General features: G+C 35.3%; 1 protein-coding gene across 1 annotated transcript in view; it reads left to right on the forward strand.

The window, feature by feature from the left end:
- Nucleotides 1–8,665, forward strand: part of LOC140139194 (uncharacterized) — an 893,593-nt gene that overhangs the window by 139,447 nt on the left and 745,481 nt on the right. The window lies entirely within an intron of this gene.

Raw genomic sequence — 8,665 nt, forward strand, 5'->3', positions numbered from 1 at the left:
TTACAACAACAACTTACTTATTTACATAGTACATCCAATCACAGCATGCTGATCTGTCTAAAGTAATAAACAAAGGTTGTTCAGTCCATGTTCAGTCGCACAGTAACAGTGCATGCACGTCATTAGAGGCGCTGTAGTTTAATATGGATATGCAAACAAGATGGCCGGTGACCGTGACTCAACTGTAAATGGTTATTCTTCGGGACACCTTGACGGATTTTCCCGCAATTGACACACCGTGCTGTAAGCATGGTAAAGTGAACCTGTAAAATGTACCAAATGCAGTTTTTGATATTGCGGTACATGTCAGCTATTTTTATGCAATTTTCGGCCGTTGTTTCGGCCTACAGTTTGTTTAGGACTTCTGTGTTGTGGACCATACTATTTTGTTTTTACGAAAGTGATAATTTCTCCATCATTTTGTTTCAAGTTGCTTTATTTATTACTAAATAGCCTATTCGGTCTGGGTATTAAATTGATAGGCCTAATGGCGCAGTGTATATAAAGGACCATGCGGTTATAAGTTGAGACTCCCAAAAGACTGACGGCGTGACATTTTTCTTGAACAAATGAAATGATAATGATATTTTCAAAATGAATACTTACACCCCTCATAGGGGTCTATGTAAAACAGTCAATTATCAGAATTGCAAGTGTAGTCTAAAAGTGACAAAGAGATATTGTATTCTCTGGTTTGGAATGAGTATTTATGACTGAAAGCAGTTTAAGCAGCTAATTAGCACTAATTAAACCTTTTGAATAAATAATTAGGTCTGTTAATGAAGTAAATTTTGATCACCCTGTATACATAGAAGCAAACATCGCACCCAAAATAAAGTATATTTCTGGTTGGCTTTTTCAATTCAAGCTCTGTTTGATTTTGTGGTCCTCAGATTGAGAAAATATTCCTGAAAAGAAAAATATACCACATGTTCCTTAAAAGTTCATTTTTACACACTGTATATCGTCTAGTACACCCTGAATATTGATTTCGAAATTTGGTCAGTTTAATCTCTGTTCTTAATGCTTTCCAGAAATAGGCCTACCTGTAATTGGTTCATAAAATGATATAACTATTCATCACAAAATTGAAAACAATGGCCATACCCGATGTCAGTCAATGGTATATCCAAACCACAATATGAACCTGAAGACTCGTCATCAGACTTAGACACTATCCATGCTATCAATGAGGAATTGCTATTACCCCATACCACAGTATTATGTTTATAATCATTCCTAGGCCTTATTAAAGGCTCAGATGCATACACCTTTTTAACTCATTTATGTTAAGTACAAACTTGAGAATATGTTCTTCATTTTAAGTAAATGTCATCATATGTTATTAAGTATACCAAGAAATGAACTAAGTACTCAGCATATAAATTAATTTGTGCCCTCATTGTGGGTTTTAAGACAAAATAAAATAAAGGAAACAAACATCATTCTCCTTTTTACAGTGTCGTTTCTAAAAGCTCATTTTTAAGCCAAAGGTCCTCTCAGTGAATGTGAAATCCAACATTTTTTCTTCATTCACTGCACCGTCTTTTTTAAAGACATTTCTTGTTTAAACGTAACACCAGACCCGTAACCAGGATTTTTCTGGTGTGGGTTGGGGTGGGGGGGGTTGTTGGAGGGCTGATTTTGAACAGTTGGACCTTTTGACCAAAAAGGCATTAAAAAAACCCATGTTATTTCTCTCGCTATCCTCGCAATTGGGGCATTTTAGCCCTCCCTGCGTAACAGGGAGTAACAGGGCCTGCGTAACACCATTATTAAAACCAGGGGCGTAAATCCATTTTTGAAAGTGGGGGGGACACTGACAGTGGGGGAAATCAATAAATACAATAAAAAATGGGCGCAAAGCGGCCATCGCGTCGCGCTTGCGCGACGCAGGGGGGTGTCTGAGGGGGGATGTGCCCCCCTCAGAAGTAAGAAACTTTTGCAAAATGAATACGTAATTGAAGCGATTTGGTGGCCCATTTTGGCACTATTAGTGTGTAAAATTTTACTTTAAAAAAGCCAAAAATTTGTGAAATGACAGTCCATGAAGCCTTTTGTGGAAAAGTTTTCCCTATTATTGTAGGCGTATTAAATTACATAAATTGGCAAATGTGGAAAGTAGAACGGAAAATGGCTACTTGTTTACCCACTACGCAGGGGTGTCCGAGGGGGGGATGTTCCACCCTGAGAAGTTGAAGCCATTTGGTGCATCATATTTACACTATTTAAATCATTGCTTAAATAGAAAAAAAAAGGGTCCGAACTCAATTAGAAAAATGTTAAATGTTACACAGGTCCACTGATATGTTAGGCCTATAAGACCTGCCCCCCTGAATCCGCGCCTGCGGGTGTTGAAGTGAAAGCGACCACTTGTTTATGCCTATACAAACAAGGGGTAGGGGGTGTCTGAGGGGGATGTTCCCCTTCAGACGTTGGAAAATTTTACAAAATGAAGGTCCAATTAAAGTCATTTTGTCAAAATTTTACTTCAGATTTGAGATTCACAATTACTAAAGCATGCATGGATTGATGTTGAAATCATTTTTTTGGTGATAAAATGTGACAGGCCCTGCATATAGGCGGGCCCGCAGGAATTTTCACACGCTTATGGGCCGTGGACCCACCTTCATGCAACGCCTAAAATAACCACAGGCCTATATATAACCGACTGTGCGGTTTTTGTAGGCATGGGCAGTGATGGGCATACTCAATTACATGCAATTTAATATTTCTCTTTTTTTTTCTCCTTTTCTCTTCTCTTTTCTCCTTTCTCTTCTCTCTTTTCCTTTTTTTTAGGGGTGGGGACCAAAAAGTGGGGGGGACATTTGATATTGTGTCCCCCCCCCACTTTAAAAAGTGAGGGGGACGTGTCCCCCTGTCCCCCACCCGATTTACGCCATTGATTAAAACATACTTCCGTTAAAATGTTAACATTTTTGAATGTTAAAATGCCACTTTTATTAACATTAATTTCGTCGGTCGCATCACATACTGGTCTATCTTGAAAAACACGCATTTCGAGAAAATCGCAATTGAAAATCTTCGTATGAAGTTGACCTTTCTATAATTTAATTAGACTATGGATTTTCATGAATGTGGTTTTAAATTAAAGCATATACTTAACAGATTTATTTAAGTGGAATCTTTAATTATATTTACGTACGCAATATTGCTTAAAACTACACTAAAGTTGTAGTTCAGTATGTGAAATAGTTAATTTCCCGATATCATATTTAAAGTGCGTTTCATACTGGTCTATCTTGGGGGCTATCTCGATTTCGCGAACAATCATGACAAAGACGTGACTTTAGACGCATCACATACTGGTCTATCTCGAGATAGACCAGTATGTAATGCACTTTCAATACGATATCGGGAAATTAACGATTTCACATACAGAACTACAACTTAAGTGTAGTTTTAAGCAATATTGCATACGTAAATATAATAAAAGATTCCACTTAAATAAATCTGTTAAGTATATGCTTTAATTTAAAACCACTTTCATAAAAATCCATAGTCTAATTAAATTATAGAAAGGTAAACTTAATACGAAGATTTTCAATTGCGATTTTCTAGAAATGCGTGTTTCATTGATAGTTTAAATTTAACATTTTATAACTAATTATCTAGGAAAAATTGAGGTCTGTAATTTGTTGTATTGGAAGAGCTCCGTAAAAAAGAACTATATACCAATTTTCTCAAAAAAGTAAAAAATTCAAGATAGACCAGTATGTGATGCTTTTGAATAATTTTTATTTAACGCTCGTTTTACATTTGCACTATTTTTAACGTGTTCACACGTTAATGTATTCCTTCTGTATACAACTGTGTTTAAATATTTTAAACAAAACACATCTTCACATATTAAAGTGTTGAAATTGTTAACGGAAATGTCAACAGTTAAGTGTTAAAAGTATAGCATATGAACACGTTAAAATGAACATGTTAAAATAATATTAATGATAAAATAATTATTATCGAAATTATATGTTAATAACTATGTAGGCCTAGTCATGGTAATGTGTTTAAATATTGTTGTTCAAATATGTTAATATAGTAACATTCATATAGAGTGTATACATATCTGAACATTCTATTTTTGGCTTATGACTGTCAGGTTACCATAGCATTCGACAATGTTATTCATAGTAATCTTTCATGCAGTACATTTCAGCATGATTGTTTAACAAACTTTAAACAACCTTTAAAGGTAGGTAACTGGTAACCTTAATTAAATGATGTGTTTAAAAATTGTTGTTAATAATGTTATTATGTTAACATTAATATTTTTAGAGTGTATACATATCTGAACATTCTATTTTTGGCTTATGACACTCAGGTTACCATAGCATTCAACAATGTTATTCATAGAAATCTTTTATCAACTCAACACAAAATTGGCAACCATGAGAGTTAACAAACAGCGCTGAAAAGGGGTATTTTTTTACCATTAGCAAGGACCGCGAAATTGGCAAAATAGGGGTATTTAAGTTGGACTGTCCGCGAAATTTGACTGTGAAATCAGCAAAATAGGGGGTATTTATTTTGCACTGTCCGCGAAATTTGGATAAAAGGGGTACTTGAGAAAATCTAGTAATTTTTTGGCAATATTTAGCGTCATTGAAAAAGGGGTGTTTGAAATTCTAGTCATTTAAAATGGGTGTTGGAAATTCTAGTCATTGAAAACCACAAAAAAAAAGGGTTGTTTTTGGCCAAATTTTGTCCTCGATTTTGTATGAAAAAGGGGTAAATTTGATGAAGATCATTGCAAAAGGGGTGTTTGAAAGATTTGGTAACTCTCATGGTTGCCAACTTTTGTGTTGAGTTGGGGGCCGGGATTAAATATGACATCTTACCGTTTGAGAAGCCATGGTTGCTTGTTTGTGTGTAGTCCGAAGTCCGCACGATCAGATAGGCGAATGGAACGGATCTTGTCGTGAATAAAGGATACGTAAACTAATTTGCAAACACGGATTAAAACATTTAAGTTAGGGCCCGTTCAATATTAACGCCAGGGGTGTGTGTTCAAATTTTTTTTGTGGGTCTTGAGGGGAGAATCCCCGGGGGGGGGGGGCACTCCCATTGTGGTCTGTACACCATCCGCGATAATATGAAAACGCGTAAAAAGGGTAGTTTTTCGTGGGTAGGCACGATACGCGCGTAACGCGTTTAGGGTGTCAAAAACATGAAAAATTGGAAAAAAGGGTAGCAAAATTGCAATTTCTAAATACGCGGATATGAAATTTAGGGTATGTAAGTTGATGTTAGGAATTAAATCCCTGTTTAGGGTGTCGTTTTAGCCAAGGGTTAAATCCTTGTTTAGGGTGCTTTTCAAAAGTTGATTATCGCGGATGGTGTACAGACCACAATGGGAGTGACCCCGGGGAGAATCTGATTTTACCGGGATTTTTTGAACCATGGTTGTTTAATTTTAAATGGAGAAAAAAGGGTAAAACAAGGGGGGTCCAAACATTTTGAGCGGTCAATAGGGAGAACACGATATGTTTTTCGGTCGATTTATAGACAGTTAGATGGTGTTTTAATTATTGCACGTACACTGTGAAATGATATGCGACATGTGAAGCAACGGCGGATGATAGTCATTTGCTGGAAATTAGAAAATACTATGAGCATGTTTTTATCACAGTCTGTGGTTTTATACAGATTATTAAATTGGGGTGAATTTTCTTGATCAAATTATATTTAGTTTGCATTTCGGTTTTCATAATCCATCAAATAATATTAGGCCTATATGTTTCTGTGCATATTTTTTATTAATAATCTATTATAGTTAATGAACAAAAATGACTGAAAGAGCTCATAAGTATACATTTTGCCAATATTTTCGAGACTAAAAAGAAATGCATAAAATAAGGCCAAGTAAAATAAAAAACATGTTTCACGTCCGGGGTTTTGAAAAAAAAGGAGGAAGAGGGGGCTTTTTATTTTCTATTTTTCTATCTCAAAATCAGTGTAAATACCCATAATTAGAGCTGTTTCAGCGTATACAATAATGCCTGGAAAAAGGAGGAGGCCTCTTTTTATTTGTTGTTCTGAGAGTTAGGCCCTCTAATTATCACAAAACCTTCCAAAAGGTTTTCTTGTATATTAGCAAGGCTGCAGAAAGCATCTATACTTCCTAGATATATTTTTCGAAAAGTTATAACTGAATTTTAAAAAATAAAAACAATAATTGGAGAAACCTCAAAAAAGGAAGCGGGAGGGGACGTGAACTATGTTTATTTTTTATTTGGCCTAATGTTTTTTTTATTTTTATTTTTATTTTTTTTACTTTTATTTAGCAGAATTTTGCCTTGAAACTTGATGAAAGTGATTCTAATGTGTTCTAATAATTAAATTATATTGTCGCCGCCTACTAATTTGCAAATATATTGGGATAATTAATGAGCTATATAGTTTGTATCTGATTAATTGTACAATTACGTCATACACCCCCCCAATATTAGACCATTACCTACATTGATCTGAATTGATTCAAATAGGCATACAGGGTGTCCCAGAAAAAATGAATGCGAATGAATTTGGACGTAAGTCGAGAAATAGACACCAGAATCCAAAAATCTTATTCTGCATTCTATACGTCAATTTTACTGGAGTCGGTCGACTGATTGCGAAGAAATGAGCGATTACATAACGCATGCGTCAATTCACTTCAAGGTTGAGATAGAGAGAGAGGGAGAGGGAGAGAGAGAGAGAGAGAGGGAGAGAGAAGAGAGAGAGAGAGAGAGTTACCTTAGTCATGTTTACATCAAGTTTGAATACTAATTATTCAGTGAACACGTCAGATGTCCAAACTCCACACATGTGACGTCAGTTTCACAAACATGAGCATAGTAACTTATTAATATCACATGATGTAATTTGTATTTGTTTTACCTCTGTTATTATCAGCAATCAGATAACATTCTTTATCATCAAATCCAACTGATAAACCAATTGTAACCTTGTTGTTACAGACTATTATTGCAAATAATTCGAATGCTGTCTTTACTATTTATACAGGGTGGTCAAAAAAACCTTTAAATGTTTACATTTCAGTGTCAGATTTCTCAATATTGGGGAGATATGTTGACATTGTTTTAAATATTCCTAAACTACAGATCTTAGTGGTATATGGCGAAAACGTCGTCTATATAATTTATTATGAGATAATGGTCAACACAATTTTTTTTGGGAAATTAACCTGTTTGACTAATGCAGTTCATAGTAAATACAGGGTACGTTCAGACATACTAGGTCTGAGTAGGATTGAATTGCATTAAATCATCCTCAATCATAATTGAATCATAATTCAATGTTTAAAATAAGCAAGGCGAATGTGCTAAATTTGTTAAAACAACCTATTCACGCACAATTTGGGGACAATTTTTGACCAAAATGTGGATTTTAAAAGTCAAAACCCCGAGTGATCCTTAAAATATTTTTCAAATTTTATGTCATTAAGTTAAAGAGCACACTTATATTGTCTATATACTAGATTCACTGCAAAAACCAATCACAGATGTCTATTTCCCACTAGTCGCCAGCTAGAAGCTCACACAGTTCTTTTGATGCTATGCACTCAACCGTGTATTGTAATCAAAGACTGTGTAGATACAACTCACTGCTTGCTTGGGAGCTCTTGGACGAAATTTTGTGCTCAGATGTATCAAGGTGGAAACTATGCAGACGGTTTATAAGAAAATCGGTTTGTAGCCAAACCTTTCCATATGTTTGCTATTGTACACCCATCATACATGTAAATTTATGCTTTGACCTTGACATAATTATTTCGCTGTTTAATATATGTGACGTGTCATGTCAAAAGGAGACACTTTTGGGCAGGATCGTAAATGGAGAAATAGCCAAAAATCTGCCCGGGGATGATTTTTTCACAATGTGGGTTTGTTGCGAATTTGAGATGATATTAATGTTAACAATGCTGTCTGATAGTTTCAGACCGGAATATAACTGGAATCTTGTATTTTTTGAGACATTTTTCAAGGTAATTCCTACTCTCAACATTGTCAATAATATTTTTAAAGGTCGATATCTCAATTTCCAATTTTATAATATCATAACTTACGAACTCAATATCTTCGCTTAGGAATGCCCGATTTCATTGGGGAAAACGGCATTGTGGAGCAAAATATCTCTATATATTTAAGATATGTAAAAATCTCAAAATTGATAACCTGCCCAAAAATGTCTCCTTTTGACATGACACGTCACATATAACAAAACATCATAGATGGTGCAAACTATTCTTTACTTGAAATGATTTTGCAAGAGGAACATTTTGTTGTATTCAATGACAATTCATATACGGGGCCAAGGGGGCATTCACCCAATATTTTTCTTGTCACCCCCCCCCACCCCCAGTTTTGAGGCAAAACCCCCAAATTACGTAAATTTCCGCTTTTTGCGGCAATTTTGCGCAAAATTTATCGATTTTGCCCCCCCAAAAAAAAAAAAATTCACTTTGCCCCCTCCCCATGCCATTCTGAAAAAACCCTGGTGCCGCCACTGCTAAGGTGCCTTAGCTCATCATAAAACAAAAATCAAAAAAAAAAAAAAAAAAAAAAAACATCTGATGATCATGCTATAGTTCTAAACACACACGTGTATCTTGCCTTTAAGAAAACGTAGACCTCGTGAT

The sequence above is a fragment of the Amphiura filiformis genome, chromosome 18 (genome assembly GCF_039555335.1).
Source record: "Amphiura filiformis chromosome 18, Afil_fr2py, whole genome shotgun sequence".
Classification (NCBI taxonomy): domain Eukaryota; kingdom Metazoa; phylum Echinodermata; class Ophiuroidea; order Amphilepidida; family Amphiuridae; genus Amphiura; species Amphiura filiformis.